The sequence below is a fragment of the Pan paniscus genome, chromosome 8, assembly GCF_029289425.2.
Source record: "Pan paniscus chromosome 8, NHGRI_mPanPan1-v2.0_pri, whole genome shotgun sequence".
Lineage (NCBI taxonomy): Eukaryota > Metazoa > Chordata > Mammalia > Primates > Hominidae > Pan > Pan paniscus.
The window spans coordinates 71,347,514-71,374,584 of NC_073257.2; the positions used below are offsets into that span (position 1 = coordinate 71,347,514).

The 27,071-nt window shown below is 34.3% G+C and overlaps 1 pseudogene; it reads right to left on the minus strand.

Moving 5' to 3' along the window:
• Positions 1 to 765: 765 nt before the first annotated feature.
• On the minus strand, positions 766 to 9,272 carry LOC100981785 (TNF receptor-associated factor 6-like; annotated as a pseudogene).
• Between the last annotated feature and the right edge of the window lie 17,799 nt (positions 9,273 to 27,071).

Below are 27,071 nucleotides of genomic sequence, written 5' to 3' on the forward strand. Positions count from 1 at the left end.
CAGGGGCCAATCAGATACAGTCGTGTCATCACCCCATGGCAGGATCCAATCAGATCATGCCTCTTGGCATCACTGCATTGAAAATTCAATCAGGTCACATCTCATTACCCTATGCTTATACAACTTGACCCAGCCCCTGGTTCAGGGAGGCACTGGTTTAGGGACTATCCCAATGTTCTCCTTACTTGTTATAAGTAATAAAATCTCCCTGCTAAATGCTCCTTGGTCAGTGTCATTAGGCTTATACTCACCAAGTGACCAAACCCCGCCATTGTGTGAGTAACAGAATGTATTGACAAATATTTTTCCATAACTTATTAAAGTGAAATGAAATAAAATATATAATACTTTAACAAAGAATGATTTTTTAATGTGATAAAAGGAACTCTAGCACAAACACAAATATAGCTCATAAATTTGGACAATGTACTTAGCTTCACTAGTCATAAAATTCCTCAAACGTAAAATGAGGACATTAAAATCTGATATCTTAAGATTCCTTTGAATTTTGAGACTACATGTCTTTTTTATATGACTGAACTTCTAAGTATAAAGACTGCAGAGACTCTTTGATTAGATAAAATGTTAAGCATTTTAAAAAACATTCTACCTTAAAAATACCATTTTACTTTTTGTACCATTTACATTTCATAATTTCTCCCATTTTTGTGATTTTCACGTTTAATATGTTGTATATAATGCTATAAAAATAGATTGAAGTTTTAACGAAAGTTCATTATTATTAGAAGTTTAGTACTCTGAGTCTGGGCTTTCTGACAATAAAATACACCAGAGCAAAAGCCCAAGAAAGTACAACAAAGAGGTATACTAATTGACAAAATAGCTGCTGCAACATGCCACAGGCACTTCAGGCCTAACATTTCTGAAAAAGCATGGAACATGTGGATTCCCGGGAAAAAACTGCCTCAGATCATTTGTAAGAGGAAGAAATAGTAAGTGACCTCTCTAACCAAAACTGACTAGTAGATACTACATCTTTCCCGTGGCATTTTTGTTTGTTTGCGTGTTATTGAGAACAGGGCAAGGAAAGGCACTGTTTTCTTCAGGTAGTTGTTTTTGAACAAGTGAGGGCAAGCTATACCCCTGCATCAGTACTTTGTGGCTGAAAACCCTCCCTCTGAAGGCTATCCATGTCAAAGCGGGTGGAGACCTCACAGTGCACTAATAATATGTCATCCTTAATGAAAGTTCTTTGTCTTAGGGCTTCCAGATGCATAAAAGTTACATAGCCAAAACCTTTTGGGTTCCGTGGGATTGTGGGTCGCTGGAAAGCAAGCAGCTCTGGTTTGGCATCCATTATCTCTTCGTGGTTTTTGCCTTACAGGTGCTTGAGACTGATCAAGAATTGTAAGGCATATTGTATCCTGGAAGGGCCAAGGGAGGTGGTTGTCATACTCTCCTTGCATTGTGTGGACAAAAAGGGATATATAGTTTGCACAGCGCTGAGCAGTCGGTAACGGAAGGCGCAAGCGCATGCACAGTTTGTACCTGGGTTTACCCGTGTAGAACCCAGGGCTATGAATCACAACAGGTTTCTGCTCTTCTTAACATTTCAAATTCATTCCCAATCTTCCAAATGTAAATTCCATTGCACTGCTGTGCTTCAATTTCAGCAACTTTGTCCTCAAGGGTTCGAATGGTTCGTTTGAGCTCACTTACATACATACTCTGAGTTTCCATTTTATCAGTCAGCTCCCGGATTTGATGACATTGTCTTACAAGGCGACCCTCTAACTGGTGAATACTTTCCTGGAAATTCCGGACCTCTGAGATATACCCAGAGTCGGGTATAAGGCTCAAACTATGAACAGCCTGGGCCAACATTCTCATGTTTGATTGGGTGTTCTCTTGTAGGTGGCGTGCCAAGTGATTCCTCTGCATCTTTTCATGGCTACGAAAAGTACGGAATGTGCATGGAATTGGGGCTGTAGGGCGGTCTAGGTCATAAAGTTAGGCATCTGTTCTCTGATGAGTATAGTATTGCAGTACTCACAGATGACATTTGCCAAAGGGCAGTTCTGGTCATGGATCTTTTTATCTTCAAATGCCATTGATGCAGCACAGTTGTCACAAGATACCTGCCTCCTTGGACAAACCTTCATAATGTGAATATTAATATGGAATTTTTGGAAGGGAGGCTGGCATTGGGGACAATCCATAAGAGCAAACTCACAATGTGTTTGATGATCCTCAAGATGTCTCAGTTCCATCTTGTGCAAAAAACCTTCATTTGGACACTTCACTATCAGAGAAATAATCTCACGTTTTGCAAAATTGTCTGGAAATAGTTTATTTTCCAGCAGTATTTCATTGTCAACTGGATATTTGTGACCTGCATCCCTTATTGATTTTATGATGCAGGCTTTGCAGAACCTATGGCTGCATGGAGTTTGCACTGCTTCTCGTAATGCCATCAAGCAGATGGGGCATTCATACTTGCTTTCCAGGGGTGGGCCAAACTCTACATCATATCCCTGGATCTCCTCCATAAAGGAGCTGGAGAGGTTCCCCGTGCTGGCAGTTCTGCCCACACTATCATTTTTTGTTGCTGCGCTACAGGAGCTGGCCATGGCCACACAGTAGTCACTTTGAGACTGGCTGGATCCACAGCTGTTTTCACAGTTTAGCAGACTTATAGTAACTTGATTATCACTTGCTCGCTCAAGTGCACAGGGCGGCCGAACCAGGCGGCAGGCGCACGACTCTGCTCAGCCAAGGCGCTGGTAGAGGACGGACACAGACACTGCGCTCCGAGACGAGGCTGCTTGGACGTCAAACTCTGCATCCAAAGGGCGCCGTCGCCACCTCCGCGGGCCGCTCGCAGGCCAAGCCCCAGCTGCGGACGCCACTGCTTCCGCCTTCTCTAAAACATTTTTTCGCATTACACCCTGTGAGAAAGATTCCAGTCTCCACTCTGCAAATGAGAAAACTGAAGAAAAGACAGGTGAAGTGATTTAGTTGAGCTTGTACCACTAGCCAGTGGATAAGACTCTGATCGCCCTGTTTGACTCTAAATCCAGTATTGTTTCTCTACCTGTCTGATAGTATATTCTACTCTTCAGTCCACACGAATACCATTTTTTAATGGGAAATGAAAAATTATTCTTCAGTCAATTATAGTATTACATAAGAATTTATTGAATATTTATACTCCTTCGCTGAGCTTTGGCATTATATTAATTAAATCAAAGTCCCTGCGGGATCCCTCTCTAGAAAGAAAATATGAATCTATAGACATGTTTGTAAAACTGAAGTTTCCAGCACTTTGTAGTATTTTCCATTTACCCACCTTACTCATTTCTACTCCTCTTTAATTTCTACACTTTTCATATACTATCAGACAGAAGATGCCTTCTTTGATATTACCTAGAGTTTACTTACAATTATGCACTGACTTGAAGTCATGGCAAGAGGTAAACCTGCAAGGGGAAGGTGTAGTATATGATATGATTACTTCTGTGTGTGGCTTCTTGGTCCAGATACATGAGAACTGGTTGCTTTGTGTTGCTAAGCTAATTATAGAATAATATGGTTGGCTGAAGAATAATTTTTTAATTTACATATAAAAGGATGGAACATAAAGTCTTGCTTGCATGAGCAGCTACTCAAATAAGTTCTAACGATAGTGGACATAATAGAAGTTCTGATGAAACATAACAATTGAACAAATAAGAATAATTCACTAAAGGAGATTTCATAACATTATACTGTCTCCATGTGATAGAATGATCACCTCCTCTTTGCATGCTAGACCGCTGAGAGTTGACCATGCAGTGTACCAGTATAATTGCTACACAGTATTTCTGCTCTTTGAAACACTAGGAGATGAGAAAGATTTAGAAAAACACATCCTAAATAATATTTATCTTTATTATTGATAGACAATTGAAAATACTGGGAGTTTGAGGGAAGAGTATAGCTTGGTGGTTAAGAGCACTAACTGGGAAGATACATTATATTAAAAATAATGGGCTAAGAAGGGAGACGTATTTGGCAATGAAGGACTAAATTCCAAACAAAATAAACAAGCTAAGGAAAAAGAATGTTCTCTAGGTCCTGGACTAGGCTGTGACTATAGGGTTAAGATAAAGGGATGGTCTGGACTTGATATATGGGTCACCAATGAGGCTATATAACTGGGAACTCTCATTCCTCTTCTATTAATCATTTATTAAAATGTATGGAGGAGAACCACATTCTACTCGAATATCTCCATATCCATAAACAAAGCTTTCTAGCAGGTTTTATTTCCAAGCCCTTCAGGGAAGACAATTACCTTTCTACTTAGTTTAATTTGGCAACTGAAGTCAGAAGAGTAGCTCCTTCAGAGTCTTGGGGTCAGGGAATACTTCTAAAAATATAATTCATTTTTTGCCTACAGGACCATTTGTATTAAAATGAATTGCTCAGTTTCATTTGTAGGAAAAAAACACATTTTACACTGCTGAAACACAGCTGAGAGGCATTTTTGTCAAATAATTCTTAGGCATAAGAGAAGATGTATGAAAGTGCTTTCATTAAAAGGTAAGGGATCCTTTATTAGTATTCACTCTTTGTGGTCACTGGTTTATGGAAAAATTAGAAGGGAAAAATGAAGCAAGGGAAAAGAAAATGCTAGTGGCTATTATGTTTGTTTTGTGTTTTTACAACACTAGGCAGATGCTACACATCCCTAACTGTGCTTACATAATATCAGGTTATATAAGAAACACCTTACATAATTATTAGTCAGATTATACGGTCTTATGTTTACCATGGAAATATCTATATTCTGCTCCTAAGGCTATGAAATGCTATTTTATGCCTTGAAGGAAGCAATTAATGGACAGGCTAGAAATAAATTTCAATTTCCTTGGAATTTGTTACTAATATTGATGATTTGTTGCATGTCCTAAACTCCTTTGACAACAGAAACAGTTTAAGGCAACTCTACCCACCAAAAAGACATATATTTACTCTCTATAACATCAATATTTAAATTTCATTCTAGTGTGTTTAACATAGATATAAATGATTCTGTTTTAACTTCAGTATATCCATGTTTTAACTTATTGTTTTATTAATTGAGATCTCTCATTAGAACATTGAGATCTCTTTGAGCTTATTTGGCCTTATTTTACTGTTTGCACTTACATTTGAAAACATTACAGCAATATGTATTTTGATTTTGCCTTTTTATTATATGCATTTTGTTTTATAACATAAATATTGAACTATTACTTTAAAAACTAGATAAAATAACCAAGAGTGATATCAATATTTAAGTAAGCTATTTGTCTGGAAAGATCCTAAGATAAAGTTATCTAAGTAAATTTTGAAATAGCATTCTCTGGAGATAATCAACAAGACTAAATGCCATGATTCAAGGAATCTAGCCGTAGTTAATAATAATTCAACATTGTTAATGTGAGCTGTGACTGCAGCTTGGTCATATCCCATCTCTTCAAAAGGATGAATACACTTGAATTTTTATTTTGCAATCACACAGAATATTTTATAGGCATGAAAAACACAAATCATGGGTGACAGGCCATGTGATTTTTTTTTTTTAGTTCAACTAATGGAACTTGGGATTTTAAGTTTAAAAATGAAGAAGTCTCAGGCAAACTAGGATGACTTGATCATCCTACTAATTTTCCTTGCCTATTCTGCCTACCTGGGAAGTGAATGTAATGCCCAAGAATATATGTTTCAACTTGAAACTATAAAAATAAAAGGTTTATTCAAATAGCAGAGCAGATAGAAAAAAATACGTTCTTAATGACCTGTCTGAGCAGCTATATCAGTTTTGAATTGTCTACCCCTGAATTTTATATTAGGTGAGAAAAACAAACCCAGTTTTGCTCAAATCACTGTAGTAGTATTTTCTGTTAAATGCAACCAAATGCATTCCCAACACTTGGACACATCTAGTTGAATCTAGAGACTCAGATTAATCAGCTGAGTCTTGATTGATGAGTGAGAATTAACGAGGTGAAGAAAGGCTTTTAGACTGAGGTTGAGCTACAGTAGGCACTGCATGGAGCGACTAAAACTCCAACAGAAAACCCACAGTCTCTCTCACATGAAGAAACAGAGGTCAATGTATAGTACAACCACAGCCACTGAAATTTAAGTGTGTTTTTGAGAGAAAGGAGGGGGCATTATTTAACAAAAGAGAAATCCAGCAAACACTGAAGGCAGCCAGAGGAAAATGACCTATAAACACAAGGAAACAATAATTCAAATGACTGCTCGATTCTCCTCAGAAACAATGGAGGCCAGAAGACCGTGGAATAAAATCATTTAAGTGCTAAAGAAAAAATCCATCAACCGAGAATTCTACATCAAGTAAAAATATCCTTCAAAAGTGAAGGTAAAATAAAGACATTTTCAAATAAGTGACGAAAATTTACTATTAGCTGACCTGCACTACAAGAAATGTTCAAGGAAGTTCTCAGGGTGATGAGAAATAGTATTAGCTGGAAGCTCAGAATTTGAGGAAGAAATAGAGAGAATATGAAGTGGCAAATATATTGGTAAATATAAAAGACATTATCTCCTCTTACTTATTAAAATACATATAATTGTTTTTAAAATTATACCATCATGTTGTGGGATTTAAGTATATAGATGTAATTCATATGACAAAGGATGGAGAGTTGCAGTAAATGACCCTATACATATACAAAGTTTCTATAATTTATATTAAGTAATATTAACCCTCAGCAGACTGTAAAAAGTTTATTGTGTATGTTGACAGATATAGCTAAAAAGTCAATGGATATATCAAAATGGAATCCTAAAAAATACAAATAATCCAAAAGATGGAGGAACAAAGGTTAAAAGAATAGTACAAGCAAAAATCAAATAATAAAACATGATATCTAAATCTAATCATATCAATAATTGCAATAAATGTTAATGAGCTAAACACTCAAATTAAAAATTAGGATTTTGATGAAGGATTAGCCAGAAAGGCTCATAGACAATGAGAATGCACTTTAAACATAAATACATTAAAAGTAAATGGATGGGAAAGATATATTATGCAAACAATAAGCATAAGAAAGTAATGAGAAGGGACTCAATATCAGTATCAGATAAAATAAGACTTCAAGACAAAATAAAACCATATACAAAAAGGAACACTTTATAATGATAAAAGTTCCATCCATAGGAAAGACATAAAAATCATGAATACAGGTATACTTAATAATAGAGCATCAAAATGTATGAAGCAAAAAAGAACAGAATTAAAGGCAGCTATAGATTATTTCATTATTATAGAGATACCAACACTCTTCCCTCAGCATTTGATAGAAGAGCTAGGCAAAATTCAAAAAAAACATAAGTGATCTGAACAACACTATCAACCACCTGAACCAAAATAATACACACAACTATAGAATACACATGATTTTCAAGTGTACATGCTATGTTCACCAAAAAAGGAAACAAACCATACAAAGAATGTTTTCTGACCACAATGGAATTAAGTAAGAAATCAGTAGCTGTAAGATATCTAATAATTTACTGGAGGCAAATTAGAGGGATATGAAAAGATAAACTTACTGTAAGGTGGACTGAAACATAGTACTGTTGAAATTTAGTCCAGATATTATTACATGGAAAATATTTATCAAAATAATATTTTAAAAAGCATTATTACAAAATATTCAAACTCCAAATTTTGGGTAATAATCAGAGCTTACAAAGTTTACCTTAGTGTGAAGATTCTTAAGTAAAATATGAAATGTGGAGAAAGAAACTACCAAATAGATTAACACTTTAGGTAATATCCACATTTCTAGGAAAGGTAAATACTGGTCATTTCATTCAAAAGTCCTTGTAGAGTGTCTATATTGAGAAAAAGGAGCCTCATGACTCCAGGTCTTATTAAATTTGGGGAACCCAGAATACAGCAGTTAAACTCCTTGTATTTTAGTGTCCTGTTTATTCTTATCAACCTTGGCCATGGGCTCTTAGAAGGATTAATGAACTAACTATTAGGGGTTATTTGAGAAGATGGTGTTCACTTAGGTTTTAAGTCCTTAGAGTAAAAGTACTATTGGATGTTCAGTAGTTATATTGTGTGCTTTTCTTCTAGAGCAGAAGTTTATGAGTACAAATCTTGTCTGATCAGTCTCTTATATCTGGTGTTGCATAAAGCTAGCATTTACTCTGAGAAGTCTAAAAAAGGAAAACCCTAGGGACTAGAGGCATAGACTTTAATCATCTGGCTGACAGGCTATGAGTGATACTTTCAAAGCTGGGGAAGTAAGTGGTAGTTAAAATATGTCTAGAATAGACCTTAAGTGACCTTGTTGGCCATTTCTTGACTAAAGACTACAAAGTATAGAATTTTGATCCAATAAATGGTCGCACTGTAAAGGCAGGGAGTTCTGTGTGTAAAAATAAAGTAAGGTTTTTATTTATACCTTGGGAAACTTATTTAATTTAAAAAATGCAAGAGTGGCTTGAAAATGTTTATTGATTCCTCAATGTAGAATCACATTTCAGTGAAGCATATTCATAAAACAGATTCAAGCAAGATAACTGTGCAATGTGTTTGTCAAAAAAGGATCTGACTATATCAAATCCTTTTATCCTATGTTTTCATAGTACCATGTTCCTTAAATTGTTGCAATTTTACAGTTGTTTCTATAATTTTGAATACACTTTTCTCCTATACTAGACTGTAGGTTATAAGGGCAGACATCATGCTCACTTTGCAAACATTTCTATTTCCAGCACTTAGCATACTGACTAGCAACAAAGTAGCCATTCAGTAAATATATTAAAAGGAAAAATAATGATCAACTTGTATTCTTTCAGCCCTATTCATATTTCCTCATCCATAATGGATCCATAATGTTTTATTATTTGGATAATAAAACATCATTAACAACTTTCATAAAATTTAAATTAGATAACATACACTAAAGTTCTTTATAAACAACAAATTCCTTTGCAGATCATATGCTATCATATTATTTTTATAATCTCTAACCCCATTATGTATCTCAACCTTTGCCAAGAGTTCTCATTTCATTCCTTTCCTCTCCTCTTTTTTTCCTTTGCTCTGTCCCTTTCTCTGTATCTTTATCTGCTACCTTTTTGTTCGTTACCTCCCACTTGATCCTCCTTCCTGAAACAGTGATGACGATGATGATGAGATAACACCACCACAGCTGAGGATACAGAATTGCGTAGTATTTCATTAGGATAATAAGGGTGTATGTACTGGAAATGAAAGTACACATAGTCATGGTTCCCAAAATCTGTAGAACTGCATTTTTTGTCAGTTTCTCCACATTCTATCATATTTAATACCTACATTTTTCTATCTTTGAAAAGAATAAAAGAAAAAAACACTGTTGTTCCACTATTTCTGCATGTCAGAAAAAGAAGTTATTTTATAATAATCTCTCTCTTCCTCTCAACTATGTACTATCGTGTAAGACTTGAGTTTCATCCAGTTAGGAATCATTTCACCATTGAAACCCAAACAGTAAGTCCTTGCATAATGTCTTTGGGTTCAGCATTATAGCTCTTTCACATATCTGCAGCTAGTGAAGGGTGAAACAAACCATTTTTGGTCTAGCACATAAACTGTGTCCATTGTTTTCATCATCATTTTTGTGGTTTTTAAAAATTAAGTTTAAGTATAAAGACTTGTAAAGCCAAGACAATATCTGATTTTTTATCCTGTGTTCACCATATTAACAGTGCATAGTAAACTGTCTACAGGTTAGTGACTTAAAGCAGCAACCATTTTATTTGCTCAGAAATTTGTACAAGATAGAGTTGAGTGGTTTTTCATCTCCATGTGGCATCATGGAGTCATTCCTATGGTTGCATTTAGCTAATGGGTCTGCTGGATCCTGAGCTCAATTGTAGCACTGACAAAGCTGGGGCTTGAATGTTCAAGATGGCTTCACTGACATATAAGGTGGCTCAGCTGTATAACTAGAACAATTAGGAGCTGGATGGGCATCTCACTCTCTCTTGCATGGTTTCTCCAGTAAGGTGGCTGGATCTCTTTACATGGTGGTTCAAGGCCTCTAAGAAGGAGGAAGCAGAAATTCTCTTAAAGCCTAGCGTCAAGCCACACAGCCTCATTTTTCCCACATTCTGTTTGTCAAAGCCAGTCACAGAGACAACCCAGGTTCAAGCAGCAGAGAAAGATTTCACTTCTTGATGGGCAAATGTCAAGGTCTCCTTCCAAAAGAGCATGTGAAATGGAAGATACAGTTGTGCTAATCTTTAGAAACCAAATCTACCATACTTGGGTATATTTCCTATTGGGTAGTTTTCTTTGAGTGAATTTGGAATCATCTTCTTCAGGAAGAAGGAATCTTAGAATCTGCCTAGCTAACATCTCAACCAATCAATAATCTTATATGTAACATCCGTGGCATATAACTGCTCTATGTCCAAAAACTTACTGTGACGGAGAACATAGCACTTCAAGGAACAATTCATTTTTGGACCACTCTAATTTCTTGTGATTTTCTTAATTAAGATCCAAGCAAGATCTACAAATTGCATTTGGTCAAAAAATGTCTCAGTTACCTTTTAATCAACAACAAAAAACCTTTTTTTGTTGTCGTTGTTTTTTGCCTCTCTCCATCACTTGCCATTTATTTGCTAAAGAAACTGGCTCATTTATCTCATAGAATTTTCCCCAGACTGGAATTGGCTTGTTGAATCCTGGAGATGTTGGTTAGCATATTCCTCTATCCTCTGTATTTCCTGTAGAATGATCATTGATGCCTAATTGAACGGAAATTCATTTTTCTTGGCAAGAATACATCATAGGTGGTACCCTATACTATTGATCACATTGTGACAAGAGGCACATAATGCATAGTTGTCTCTATTTTGGCGATTTAAAATGCATCAGTGGGTACAGATACTGTCAGCCTAATTTCCCAGTATAAAGTTTCCGTGAATCTTTCTCTCAATTGTTTTAGCAGTCAAAATGCGTTATTTCATTAGGTGTTACAAGCTGAGTATTTCCTGATTCTGTCCTTCTGCATTTATTAGCTAAAATTCTTCTAAAAACATTTTCTCAACTATTTGATTATATAGTTTATAGAGCAAGGGAAAAATAAATACTTGATTTTTTCCTTTTATTTTCCAGTTTTCAGAATAATAATTTTGAAATTATTCAATCTTTAAAGATGACCAATAATTTTGTTTTGCTTTGAACTCATGAATTTTTCATGAGCTTCCTTCAACCCATTGAAGTCATTATTCTTTTGATGCACACATGCCCATCTTTGGCCATTAAGAGCCCTTTCAAAATTGTCTCCTGCATCATCTTGACACAACAACAGTAGTCTTTGATTACTCATTTGCTTTCCATCCAGATAAGACATTGCAAGCTAATCTTGAATATTTCTTGCCAGGATGTGGCATCAGCCATTTCTCCAAGAATCCTTGTTTCCTTTTAGTAAGAAAGGGGATTTAGAGAGCTTGGTCTGGGCTCAGTGATAATTGCTACTGTATGGATATTGCTTCCAGGAATTTTTCAGTGGATAGAGGTAGGACCCAAATATTTATTTTTTAAATAAAAAATACACCATTAATTTATACTGGTCTTAACAATTCAAAGTTAAGAGTAGAAGATTCTTCCTGAACTCGTTTGATATTAATATTTGTATTTCTTTTCACTTACTCTGAAATAAAAATCCCTAAAGATATTAACATAATTATTTATGGATAAAGTAAATAAGTAATTAAGTGAATGAATAACATGAAAACCCAATACAGATATATATTAATTATAAAATGGCAGTGCCAATATGATTATTAAGTTTTCTTTACATTCTCACTTTTGCTTTTCTGCCTTAAAGATATATCTTCTGGGAATATACATTCAAATTACTGAGCTTTCAAGTTACTTGAAAAATTTATTCTCTGTGTGACTAAGTCACCAACTTGACATATAATTTCTTTTTTTTGCTTTTTTAATTTTAAAGGAATTTCTTTGTTTTATAGATTACTTTGACCTAAATTGATTACACATACCTTCTTTATATGATTGTCTTTTAAAAATAGATTTATTGAGATACAATTCACATAACATACATTTCATATATTTAAAGTGTAGAGTAAAAATATTTTTAGTACTTTCACATGATTGTCCAATCATCGCCACAATCTAAGCTTAGATGACTTTTTTCCTCCAAAAAGAAAGTCTGTACTCATTAGCAGTCCACTCCTGTTCCCCATCACTACACTGCCCCCAAGCCCAAGTCAATCACCAATTTACTTTCCATCTTTCTAGATTTGCCATTATGGACATTTCGTATAAAGAAAGTCATACAATACGTAGCCATTCGTAACTAGCTTCTTTCACCTAGTATAATGTTTTCAACTTTTATCCATGTTGTAGTGTGTATCAGTACTTCATTCCTTTTTATTGATGAATACTATTTCATTGTATGGATATAGTGCATTTTGTTTATTCATTTGTCAGTTGATGGACATTTTGGTTGTTTCAGTTTTTTGGCATACAGGTGTTTGTATGGACATATGTTTTCATTTCTCTTGTGTATGTGCCTAGGAGTGGAATATATATGTACACTTTTTTGAGGTACATTTCTTTCTTATTAATAAAAATAGTAGTGATCTTATTTTTTGCCATGACATAATACACCAATCTAGTACTAATAACTTAATATATGTCATCTCATGAAAAAAAATCTTAGGGAAATTGTCCTCAATGTGCAAATGAAAGGAATTGCCCCAAAAAGGAACACAGTTCAGCCATATCATTAATGTCTCCTGTAGTTTCCTCCTGGTGTTTCACACCTGCCTCAACTCAGGTTGTGGACATGATTTTAGCTTTCTACCCACAGCTCAGAAATGCCTTTGATGGATATTTATTTGTATATTTCTTCCTGATTGACCCAAACTATCAAAGGGCAGTAACTAAAATACAGGAAATGGAGAATAATGTAATGGAAAAAGCATGTGGTTGAAAGACAGAGATCTGGGTTCAAATTATGGTTCTGTGTCCCAGAACAAATTACTTATCTTCTCTGTGCCCAGGTTCCTTCTCTATAAAGTAAGTCAAATCGACAATACAGACCTCTTTGATCCTGTGAAGATTAAATCTGAATGACATAAAGTATGTATAAGAATGCCTCACATGTTCTATGTACCTGACAAATGCTGGTCATAATTATTTTTTATTGCAAAATTTCAGTTGAAGAGTAAGTGATAGTAAGATTTACTGAAAAGAGTTTAGTAACTCCATTGGATTATCATTCTCCAGGCTACATAATTTATCATTGCCAACCCAACAGAGGTTGTTCAAGGGAACAGATAAGAAGGAAATGTCCTTAAAATTAGCCACAGATAAGATTCAGACAAATTGGCCCCTGCCCAGAGTTTCCTCATTAGTTAAATATAAATACGCCCATTCAGCTTTCTCCATTGGGACTTTAACCTCTTCTTGTAATAAAGTAAAATAAATTTCTCTAGGTTGAGTTCCTAGTAATATCATAATAGGCCCCTGTGTTCAATCATTAAATCTAAGTCAGTTGGTCATGACCCAGCCCCATTTGTTTCAGATTATAATTATGTTTGCCAGGTTAAGTTTATTCATAAATCTTCCCAGGTGTCCAAAGGACTACATTATGCTCGTAAACTTGTTAAGAATTGGAATGCAAATTTAAGCTTAGCATCATTTTAGATTATATTTTCATTTATTCTATTTAACATTGTGCACTGCAGAGCTGGCAATAAGCCAAATCTATCTTTCATAATTCTAACTAAATCATTGTGTTTTACCAAATTGCTCTCTAGCTGACATTTCTTTGTCCGCTAATGGGAGATAACATAAATTTTTCTGAAGTAAAAATTATTCTATGGCAATAAACTTTTCAGAGACATTATTATCTCTATTTTTTCAAAATTATAAATGTAAACAAATCTGTAATGCTCTATAACTGGAGTCCATTGAACTATCTAACCAATGTTTATCACCTACAAATAAAATCTGTTGTAAAAAATTTGTGACAAGACCAAAATGCACAAATTTTAACTTTTTTGAACTATAATTGACATACAATAAATGCGCATACCTTAGGTATACAATTTGATGCACTTTGACATATGTATATATATCCCATTAAACCATCAACACAATCAAAATGGTGAACATATCCATCAGTCACAGTAGTTTCCTCATTATCCTTTGTCATGCATCCCTCCTACTCTTCTCCTCACCTTCCCATTGCTATCTCATCCCCAGAGGACCACTTATTTGCTTTCTGTCACTATAAATGTGTAATTTGAATTATATAAACTAAATCAGTAGGTACTCTTTTTGCCTGTTTTCTTTCACTCAGCATAATTATTTTGGGATTATGCTATACATGTTGTTATGTATAGCAATAGTTCATTGCTTGTATTGTTGAGCCCATTTTACAGATACTTCACAGTTTATCCAGTCACCTGTTGATGAATATTTGGGTTGTTTTTAGTTTGGGCTATTAAAAAATGCTGTGAATATTTGTTACAAGTCTTAATATGGTCATATGCTTTTTTTCCGCTTGTGTAAATAGGAGGAGTAGAGTGGCTGGATCATATGGTTCATGGGTGGTGAATTGCTCAAGAAAGTGCCCAACTGTTTCTCAAAGTGGTTGTACCATTTTACAATCTCATCAGCAGTGTATGAGAGTTACATTACATCCACATGCTTGTCAATACTTGGTATAATCATTCTTTTTCAGTTTAATCGTCCTAATAGAAGTGTAGTGGTAATTCATTGTGCTTTGAGTTGGTATTTTCCTAACAACAATGATGTTGAGCATCTTTTTAAGTGCACAGTTATTATCTGTATATCTTTACTGGGTTGTTTGCTTCCTATTACATTTTGAAAGTTACTTATATATTCTATATATATAAATACTTTATCAGATATATGCATTTTAAATATTTTACACCAGTCTGTGGCTTTCCTTTTCATTTGTCTAATAGTGCCTTTTGAAGAGCAAAAGTTTTTAATTTTGATGAAGTTCAGTTTTTATGAATTGTGCTTTTGGTGTTATCTTGAAGAAATATTTGCCTAACTTGGAATCACAACAGTTGTCTCCTATGTTTCCTTCAAGAAGGTTTATAGTTTTCAATTTTACATTTAAATTTATGATTCATTTTGACTTAATTTTGGTATATAATGTGATATGTGGATTCAAGTTCGCCCTTTTTCTGCATATAAATTTTAAATTATTCCAGCTCCATTTGTTGAAGACTATTATTTCTCCATTGAAGTCTATGAATAATTGTCTAAATCTTGGTTTTATACAGTTTTTCATGTTTTTGAACTTTGGTTACATCTAAAACCTCAAATCAAATTATTCTCACCCATAATTACTTCTGAATCACTAGATAATAGAGAAATGTTTTTAAAAATAGGGACATCTCCATGGGGATTATATATATTTAATTCTGCAATAACTATTAAGTAAAGATTCAAAATTCTTTAATCATATTTCAGAATAATAGTACTATACACTTTAGCACAAGTCAACTGTGCCCTTTTGATTTTGATCCCAAGTAGATCATCTGAAAGACTTCACCTACATATGGCCAAATGGCTACCTTCTCACACAGGATGTCATTTAGTTAACTCTCAGTAATCCAAGTAGGTCACTGCACAATTGATTTGTATGCAGCACATTTAGATAGACTGAATCAATTTGCCAGTCCCATTATGCTTGTCCATTTTCCAACTGCAATAGCTCATACAATGTGTACATAATTAAAAATTGAGGAATAGTAGTTTGGAACACTTTTTTCCAAAAGTTTACATTTTTCAATAGAATAAATACATGAGCTACTTTAGATATTCTCAGCTAAACAAAGTCTTGACTAAAAGTGTATAACAAATGACCAACCCGACTTTCTGTTTTGGGGGAGAAAACCCTATCTTTTGACATGTAGAGGGAGTAACAACAAATATACTGACCATATGCACAACTATATGCGATGGATCCAATTATTATCCCCATACTATAGAAGTGAAAACTAAGGCTCAGAGAGGTTAAGTAACTTGCTTGAAGTCACATAGCAGTAATTGGCAGAGCTAGAATTTGGATCCAGACAGTGACTTCAGAGCCCATGCCCTCCTCACCCCCTAGGCTATATTGCCTCTTCTTACTTTTGCCTCCTGCTTATACTCTTCCTCTTGCTAAATTCAAGCATCACTCTGGTTTCCAAAGAGCCTTTTAGCCACTGCTATCCCTTTCTTAAAGTGGCCTTTTGCACACAGGATGGAGTGAGGATGGACCAGAAAATATTTGAGTTGAGAAGAAATGAGCTCAGTGATCAAAGATGATTTTTATAAATTAAAAAGCTAATAAAAAGAGAGATTTCAAAGAGTTGAAATGGTGAAAGTGTAGGGAAGTCAAAAATAGAAGTTTGATTATTAGTTTCTCCAAAGGGAAAACACTAGCTCTCTGGATTTGAAAGAAAATAAAATGGACAATTTAATCATCTATTTGAGATCACTGAGATGGCCCAGTAAGCAATATGAATTTCTAATTATACCAAGTACTGATAAATAATGCTTTAAATATATTTCTGAAATTCTACAAATGGCAGTTTAAATGATAGTGCCAGGATAGAGGATTTTCAGTGGGGTACAACTACAGTCTATCAGCTTTGCAGTGGTGTGCTGATAAAGATTTAACAACTGGCCAGGGTTTGGGGGACCCCTAATTTTAGCATTAGCTAACCAATTTCTGTGGAATAAATACTCCCACTATGGCCAGTTTCAAGCTACCAACTTGATGTTGCTGAACACAGAGTTTGGAAGAGATGTGTAACAGCACACAAAATACGGTATTTTCTCCATACAGATAAGATTAATATGAATAACCTTAAAAGCACAGATAATAATAAAATATAGTAAAAATAATTAGAAAATAATGCATTTTGAGTATTTATAGCCTTTGTTTATATAGTATTTATCTCTGTGTTTATATAGTTTAATTTTTAATAATGGCTATGTTTAGTAACCAGCTTGCAAAATTACTGAAAATTTAATAATTGGGTCTTGCAAACTGAAATGAGCAAACCTGAACATTCCACTTCTACCCAAAAATGTTTAAATGAATTTGCAGACATAATGTCAAAAAAATTAAAGTCCACAAAATTTCTCAGACCTGACATTAAGTAGCTAATTACTGTGGAGGTAGGACACATCTCCCAGTTGTCTTACCCTGAATCCCAAAAGTAAATTCCATATTCTAATAAATCGCTAAGAACATAGAAGAGGCTGTTTGGTAGAAAACTATTTTCCAGACTTGCCTGTATTGAAATAACTCAGCATTAAGAAATCCTACGGCCACTAAAGAAAGAACTAAAGATTCATTATCACAGACTAAATATCTAGCTGATAACACACCATTGATTCTGAAAGAGAAGAAATGTAGCACAGTATTGGAAACTATCAACATTAGATTTAAACAACCTGGTTTTGAATACTGGCTCTTGCACTTATCATCTGCGTGGACTTGAGCAAGTAAGAGCTTTATGCCTTTTTTTCTCATTGGTAAAATGGGAATCAAAATAGTATCTACTTAAAGGATTATTGTCAGGATGAAATAAGGTAATACATATAGGTGCTGAGAATAGTTCCTTCACATAGTAAGTGCTCATTAAGTAATTGCCTACTGTTAAGAATAGAAAATATATTCTTTTAGTATTTTTTTCTACTTCTTTTTTTTTTACTAGTAGTCTAGTCCCACACCTTTCTCTATTGTCTTACAGCAGTAACAACAGTGGCCATTTATTGAGCACCTGTTTGATAAGCATTTGTGTGTGTGTGTGTGTGTGTGTGTGTGTTTGTGTGTGTGAGAGAGAGAGAGAGTGTGGCTGCTCTTAATTACAACCAAACTTTAAAAAGACACATATTGCCCTTCTTTACAGGTGAGAAAAATAAGGTTTAGTGAGGTAACATGAATTTCATAGCTGACACAGCTAGTTAGTACAGATAACATTTAAACCCAATTCTCTCTTTCTCCAAAGCTTAAATGTACCTTTTTAATATTTAACACTGCTTCTCCATGATTGTCCATCATTTGATGATCTTCATCACAATTTATTTATTGAAACACTCTTTTTACAGTTTCTGTGACACTTAATTTCTTCTGATTTATTCCTCCACTATCAACCCTATCTCATTGAGTCCTAGCCACACATTATAAACCATATTCTTTGGGCATTCTCTCTGTGTGGGTGTCTGTATCTGTGTCCAAATTTTCCCTTTTTATAAAGATACCAATCATATTGGACTAGGGCCCATTCTAATGACCTCATCTTAACTTGACTATATCTGCAAAGACCTTATTGCCAAATGAGGCCATCCTTTTAAGATACCTGGGGTTAGGACTTCATGTGAATTCGTAGGAGACACAATTCACCTCTTAACTCCTACACTTACTTTCTCACAATGAGAAATTTCTGTTTTGTTTTTTGTGTTCTACCTAGTAGATTTATTTCTCAATCTACTTGAAGAATGAACAGTTTCTGAGTCATATTATCTTTCCTCCAACCAGTATTTTTTTTCTGGGCTTTCATGGTAAAAATCCATAGATTTTCCAAAAAGTAAAACTTCCAATTATTATTTACATTCTAATTCTTCCAAAGGGAATTTGCAGTTATTTACAAAATATACAGCACAAAGGACAAACAAGATATATAAAATAATAAATGTGATGATAAAATAAGTATATAAATATAAATCTAGAAGCTTCTGTTTATTATACATGCCAAGTATACTGCATAGTAACTACAGGTGAGTTGCAAATATGGGTTAAAATAATTTAATAGTTTTAAGAACTTTCATGATTATAAAAGTGACATATGTTTATTGCAAAAATTTGAAAAATACAAAGAAGGCATTAATAGTATGGCATGTATCATCTATGTTATAACTGTATCAATCGGCTGTGTTATATCAATAGATAAACTGATTTTTTTAAATTTGGAAGTTAATATTACATACAATTTTGTAGGCTGCCTTTTTCATTTGTTATATTGTGAACATTATCCCATCATTCCATAGTTTATAAATATCATAATTTATTTAACTCATGTGATTTAAATTTTATTACAAATGAGTAGTTAAGGGCATTGTGATCTTTTTTAGGTTTGACTAAAAGACTATAAAATCAGGAACTAGATGTTAAAACTCACTTTTACCCAAACAGAATAGGCAAAGTTGGTTATAATTTAGCAAGACTGCACTGAAAAATATAAATCACCAAAGACAGAGTTTCAATAGAATCTCATACAGCAAAAGGGCACCAATAAAATTGGAAAGACTCTCACTCTATTTAATTTGACAATAGCTTTCACGACTATTTTGACCATAGTTACTCAGGTATTATGTTCAATAATTCCTTTTTCACTTTAATTATTCCATTTTACTATTAGAACTGTTTCTTATGAACAAGGTATTGCCTACTATTATTATAAAAAAGTATAAAAGGTCTGAGATATCACCCTACTTACAAGCTAATAATCTGTTACTATTTCATGGATGCTGGCAGAAGGTTCAAGATTCCTGGATCAGAAACAAAGGACTTTGCTACTTATGGCAAAGCTGTAGCCAGAGCCTCCTGTTGGTTTACTTTGGTTCCCCATCCTCTTCTAAGACCCACAGGGGTAATGCAAATGGGCCTAAATGGATGCCTTTAAGCAGTGGGCTGCATTGAAAAAAGGAACACTGAGCTTGAGGAATTTCCTTTTTTTGTTTTTTGTTTGTTTGTTTGTTTGTTTTTTGAGATGGAGTCTTGCTCTGTCACCCAGACTGGAGTGCAGTGGTGTGATCTTGGCTCACTGCAACCTCTGTCTCCGGGGGTCAAGTGATTCCTCTGCCTCAGACTGCAGAGTAGCTGGGATTACAGGCGCGCGCCACCATGCCATGCTAATTTTTGTATTTTTAGTAGAGACGGGGTTTCACCATGTTGGCCAGGGTGGTCTTGAACTCCTGACCTCGTGATATGCCCGCCTTGGTCTCCCAAAGTGCTGGGATTACAGGTGTGAGCCACCGCGCCCAGCCAATTTCCTACTTTTATAGTAGGGAGAAGTAAATCTTCTGCTCTTTGGGAAAAGATATCACCTCATCCTTCAGGGCTGCTCACTGCAACCACAATACTGAGATATGGCCTAGGTAAAATGAGGTCAGAGTCTTACATTCTTGGTGTATCATCAAGCAAGAAAATGCAGGAATCCTCATGACCCACAGGAGATTGCTCTCCCAACTATTTCCATTTTTCAGTCAAAAGCTTAACTCTCCAAATCTTGGTATTTATAAGACTGTTTTTTCCTTCTTTGGTTTAATATTTTGTTTAGTTTTTTATAGGCTTTTTAAAAGAGCAGTATTTTAAAGGTTCTCTTTACCCCTGTGTGTACATTTATCCAATCTACAGTTACCGAGTACCTATTATGTGAGACAACATGTTACATGCTAACCTAGCTTTGGTTTTGATTTTCATCTCTGCTATTTTCTCTCAAGAATTACTAGAGATGCAATATGATAGTTTTTCCTTGATATCTTCTAAAGTGTCTGAGTTTGTAGTTTTTTCTTCATTCATTTCGTCCTTAAATTTGATCTAATTAAATTAGATCTTTTTTAAAAATGCATATTCTTCTTGGTCTTTCAATGCTTACTATTTCATGCTTTACCAAGAATCAATCATGCTAGCATAATAAACCATCATGAAGAAATAAACACCTGTTTTCTAATACTATCTGCATAGGCAGTTTTCACTTTTGTATCCTGTTTTTGTGCCAAAGTCACAACCTTCAAGTTGAAATCTAAATCCATCTGTGTTCCCCCTTAGTCTTCCAGTTTCTCTCCCAAGACTCTGAGTCGTTAAAACTATGTTTGAGGTCTCTTCTGGTTCTCTCATTCCTCCTATGTAAATCTGTCTCCATGGAGGAGTTGGTAGTTTTAATGTACCTTGGCAACCTTGCTGATGTATCTTAGATGCTCACTCCAGGAAGGAAGCACACATTCCAAATGGCAATTCGATTTCAGGCTATACGTGTCTAAGACCACACTCCACTTCTCATTAAGGAGCCACATATTACCCTATTTTTATCTTCCTACATAAAGTGGTAACTTCATGGCAAACTCCAAGGATACCATCGTCTCCTTGTCTTAGTCTCTGAAGAAATACTGAGTCATCTTCAGAATGGACAGATTCACAATTTAATATAGAATTTTTCCTCCTCTTTCTACTCTAGGACAGATCCTACTTCATGTTAACCTCTTAGTGCTGGTTTTGATTGCCTTTTATCTCCTTTTTTCTGACTTGTGTCTGATTTTGGGGGTATTATCCAAGAAGCCTTTATCCTGACACATTAACCAGAGTGTTGACAGACATTCCTCAATTCCTTCAGTTTATCCCCTAGCAATAAAGCTAGCTGGCATAAATATTTTGAATAGGAAAGCAAAAACGTAATATCCCTGCTAACAATTTAAACAGATTTCTCAAATTTATACCTATGAGTTTCAAGCTGAAATTCAGGTTCTTCTTGGAAGTTATTAGAGGAATGATTTGATGGGCTTGTTTTCTGGAGGTTAAAGATACTCCTTACAAAACATAGCCTTAACATTGCCTGGTCACTCTGCTTCGCTCCCAAAGAATCTGTTAGCATTAAAAAATAATTAAGTGGTTTAGCTAATTTTACCAGAATATCAAGTTCATTTTTTTCTAAGTAAAGAAATAGCTATATCACATGATACTTACTATTTAATGAATACTTACTGTGTGCCAGGAGCTTTAATTTATTTATCAAATTCTAGTATAGGTAGCTCTTAAATATATGCTATAAGTAGAAAATATACAATTCTAAGTTCTTTGAAATATTAAAATGGTACAGCTGGGAATCAACCCCAAGCAGTCTGATTCCAGATCTGTGTTCTTAATCTGATTATACATATATATATATATATATATAGAGAGAGAGAGAGAGAGAGTGTGTATATATACATATAATCTGATTATATATAAATATATATTAAATATATACACACATTATATATATACATAATAATTTGTATATATTGTAGAGATTATGTATATACCCATACATACCAATTTGTATATATTTATTTTATATACATACATACTTAATTTGTATAATAACTCTGCAAGCTAGTTATCTACAATTTAAAAATTACAAAAGTTAGGAAGAGAGAAGTTAAATAAATTTCTCAAGGTCATCACCCATAAGTGGTAGATCTTGTGTTCAAACCCAGGCTTGACTGACTCTAAAGTTTCTTAACTTTTCACAAACCTCATTGCCTATTGTATAAATTCTCTTCACCCTAATTAAAGTTTGCCAAATAATACCATCATTGTATCAGTTATCTATTGACAAAATAATCTTACATAACAAACAACCACAAAACTTCAATGAATATAATTTTAAAAATGCATTTACCTCACATGTGTAGCACACTCTACATAGGCTGGACTTGGCTGACTTTACCTGGGCTTGGTCATGCATCTGCACTCAGCAGTAGGTCAGATAGATAGAACTACTGATCCTGACTGTGCTCACTCACGTGTCTCAGAATTTGTTTGCTGTCAACTGATTTAAGCTGGTATTAGTTGCAACGATAGGGGCAACTTGGCTCTGCTTGCCCAGGTGTGTTTTCATAGTAATGGCAAAAGTCAAAAGAAAGAGTAAAAATATGGAAGGTCCCTTTCAACCTTCCACTTGTGTTATGTCTGCTAACATCCCCCTGGTCAAAGCAAATCACTTAGCCGGGTCCAGGAAATCAGTGGGAGTATACTACAAACTTAAATGCCACAGAATGTGGATATATGAGGTGTAAAGAATTGGGGTCACTAATGCAATCAATGTATTGCATCCATCATCATTGGGACAAAGTAACAAAGTCACAGAATTATAAATTCAGCAGTATGTCAGAACTGGTTACTAAATTCTCAGAGATTTTTTTGAGCCAGTCGTTAAACCATTGGTAGCTTAAAATCAGCTCATCGTGGGAATATTTAAACAATAAAAACTGGCAAACACTACAAATCAGGGGTTTTTTTAGAGTCAATTTACTGGTACAACACCATATGCATTTCAAAACTTTCAGTCTAATGCTTCTCCTATGTATAGAAAATTCCAAGTGACTGTGTGATCAAATTACATTTCCACTTTTCATCAAAGAAAATAATATAGGCATAATGATCAGGTTGCTGTTTTGCTTTCTTTTCCTTAGTTACCTTCTATATATTCAAATAGACCAAAATTAATTGTTCTAAACATAGATCATTTCATGAGCAGGTTCAGTAAGAACAGTAACTGAGTAAACATCATCAAGGAAATTACTTATGAGTCTAAAGATTCCAGTTTGCTATTTTTAAGGGTGTTTTAATTCTCATTCATTCTGTGTTTTCAGTAAATCTGCTGTAGATAATCCCAAGGGCAACAGTAGGGTACAGTGTATTTGAATTTTTTTCAGTAGACAGTTGAAGCTGTTAAGTTAGACTGACCTATAATAATAGCTCATATGGGGAGTTCCTTCTATCACTCAAAAGATTTGAGCATAAGTGTATCTTTGCTTTGTGAAAAAGAAGATATAAATTTATTATATTTCAAATCGAAGTAAATGTATTTCACATAACCCGGAGTCTGATGAAGCTGGAGATGCAAAATATGTGACTCTTTATAACCTTTCAGCCAATTCCCCAAGTCTCTAGTCTCACATCACTGTCACCATAAAACAAAATTACCAATAGGTCATGATTCTAGAAATTATGTAGCACTGGAAAGAGTTGAAAATGACTATGTATTGGTGTAAGGAAAGTATAAAGTGATGCTTTTTTGTGAAAATTTTAACTATAGTAGTAAGCTGTGAAATTATATTTCTTTCTTATTAAATGAAGACACTGAATTTGAACATATACATACACATTCTTTCTCCTTCGCATATGTAGAAATTATTTCGGTTATTTTGTAAAATGTAAAGGGAAAGACTATCCCCAAAGCCAAACTGTTCACATTCAAATCCAAGCTCTGTCACTTTGAGCAAGTATTGAAACTCTGTATGCTCATTTTCCTCATCTGTAAAATGTGGATTAAAATAGCGTCTACTTCATAGGATTGTTAAGAGAGTTAACACATGTAAAGTATCTAGAACAAATGCCTGTTCATTCTCAATAAATGTTGCCTGTCATTTCATGATACCCAAGCCATTTCCATTCAAGTCAGTTTTAAAAAATTAATCAGTTTATTCAGAAAGTTTAATCATAGTAATTGTCATTTTTTTAAGATACTGCTTTCTCAACAATTTGTGTGTCTTATTGGTACAGTTAAGGAGTGTGTAGACAAAGTCTGAGGAGGGTCTGGACCAGTTTTATAGATTCTCTCTAACACTGACGTAACACATGATTTTCCAAACAGATTTGCAAGTAGCATCATTAGTCCATACCTATTTTGGTCTACCTCCAAGCACTGTCCAGGCTCAAGGTAAAAAAAAAAGTCATTTCATTCCATTTTGAAAGCCATGTATTTTAATCTATACGGAATCATAGGTTAAAAGGATCTAAGGAAAATACATATTTGTGTCACCTACATCTGTCACAACATGTATGTTATGATTAAAATATATATGTTGTGATTATAATACATATTATGTTATAATCAGCATACGATAGAATAGACCTAAGTGTACTTAATAATTACCTTTGTTCAGGTATTTTTTAACTAGAAAAAGTCATTAATGTGTTAGAAGTGTTAGAAATATTTATTTGTATTTTTATCTTTTAATAATTATAACTTCACACTAAAATCAAAGAAAAAGTATGAATTATGTCTCAATGTTATATATCTAGCAAAAGTCCAGAAGTCATAATGGAAAAAGAGAAGAGTGAATGGTTCTGATGATAATATATTAATTACCATAAAAGATGATTTTACAATTTTAGCTGGGCATAGTAGAGCACACCTGTAGTCCCAGCTACTCAGGAGGCTAAGGCAGAAGGATCACTTGAGCCCAGGAGTTCAAGGTTGTAGTGCATTATGATACGCCTGCAAACTGCACTCCAGCTTGCACAATATAGCGAGAACTCATTTCTAAAAAAAAAAAAAAAAAAAAATGGAAGAGGACTTTACAATTTTATAATGTACCAAGATACAAAGATTGTTTTATATTTTGTACACATGGAGCTTAATTATACTGAACAATTGGAAATTTAAGCTGCACATACAAATACATGCATAGCTCAATAATGAAAACCCACTAAGGTAAAAACTGGCAATTGAAAAGTTATATAAAGTCATTTCGTTATACAGTGCTTGTACGTAGAGCAAAATAGGTATGGAGTAATGATGCTACTTGCAAATCTGTTTGGGACCTGTGTTGTGTCAATGTTGGGCAGCTTCTGTAAAACAGGTCCAGTTTGTTTCTCCAGGCTTTATTTGAAGACATGGGCAGAGAAGACAATTATTGAGGTTATACCATGGACATTGCTTGGTTTTAATTATTAAAAATATAATTATTGTAATTATAGGAAACAGTCTCATACACTTTTGATATGATAGTCACAGAATATACTGTAAGAAAGTTTTATTAAATAACTAATTTTAATTAGTTAAAAATTGAAATTGATGGTATGATAGATAACCATTCAAAATCAAAAGAGCTGAATCAACATCCAGAAGCCTAGATTTTCAAACAATACTGCTAGACCAACCTGAATGATTCTTATATTTATATAAAATAAGAAAGACTCTGAATTTCAGTCTTTAAAATACTATGGAGGTATTTATAGTACACATATGTACTTTCATTAAATTAAATGAAATTAAAGTTATCTGGTATCATATTCATTATTGCTAAATGGCCATTGCATATAGAATACTCATCCTCCTTGCCCACTGAAAAAACCCAATCTTTGTCTGATATATCTACATAAAAAGGAAAAAAAAGTATTTTTAGGGGTAAGATGAATGCTGTTGAGGATCCATCTACAGATTAAAATGGTTTACTCAGCAGCACGTTCAGTACAATGTAGAGCCTAGAAAGGTAACCTGATGGCACTTTAGTTTATTAGACTTGCAGCGCTCAGAACAAGTGTTTTATTCACATACATTTCCTTTAGCTGAAATTAATCTCGCCTTTCTTAGTGCTTGCACAGCACATGGCTTTCTTCCTCTCCTACAGCATTTGTTACATTTTCCTTATTCTAAGCTTTTTGTGCAAAAAGGTGAAGCATCAATATTTACGAATATCTTGATAAAAATGCTTATGTTTTTCTATTTATTTTCCCCCCCTTCCCATTTACTCTTCTCCTCTAAATCAATACTGTAAAGCACATGTTTACTACATAGAATGCCAAGTTTAGCTCAATTGGTACCATTAAAAAACAAACAAACAATATGGAAAATAGAAGAGTGACGTAGAATAAAGGAAGAATGTCATATTATATATATATATTTTGTCTAGATACTAGTAGGCAAGAAAACTGTCAACGTCTTTCTTTCTGACCAAAAAAGGTTTGGAGTGTGTACCATATCATAAAAAGCAGAGGCTAATAGCCCCTCAATGGCAGTAGACTGTTATCCTTCCATGGGTAAATTCATTCTCAGAAGAAAGTCTTATATTTTTTCTGTGCCCTAGTACTCAATGCCTTACACGTAAAAAGCATTAATCTTTGTTAGAGTGCATTAATCAAACCAATAGAGTTTAAATTTGTTAATTCTAGTCTTTAAGTCAATAATGCTGCATAGCAAACTGCAGACTATCTGTGGGCCACAACTATCCAAGTAAAGAAAAATTTTTCAGTTGATTTAGCTTTAGCTGTCTTCTTTGTAGCCTGTGGAGTACAAGGAGGGCAGATATATTTGGTCAAGGGGCCTAGGGTGAAACTGAAAACTCTAAATTACCTTATAATTCAGACATAAAAACAATTCCACAAGTTTACCCTTTCAAATCATTTGGGAGCCATTATCTTTTAAAATTTATTTTAGATTTGGAGGTACATGTGCTTGTTTGTTACATGGGTATTACATGT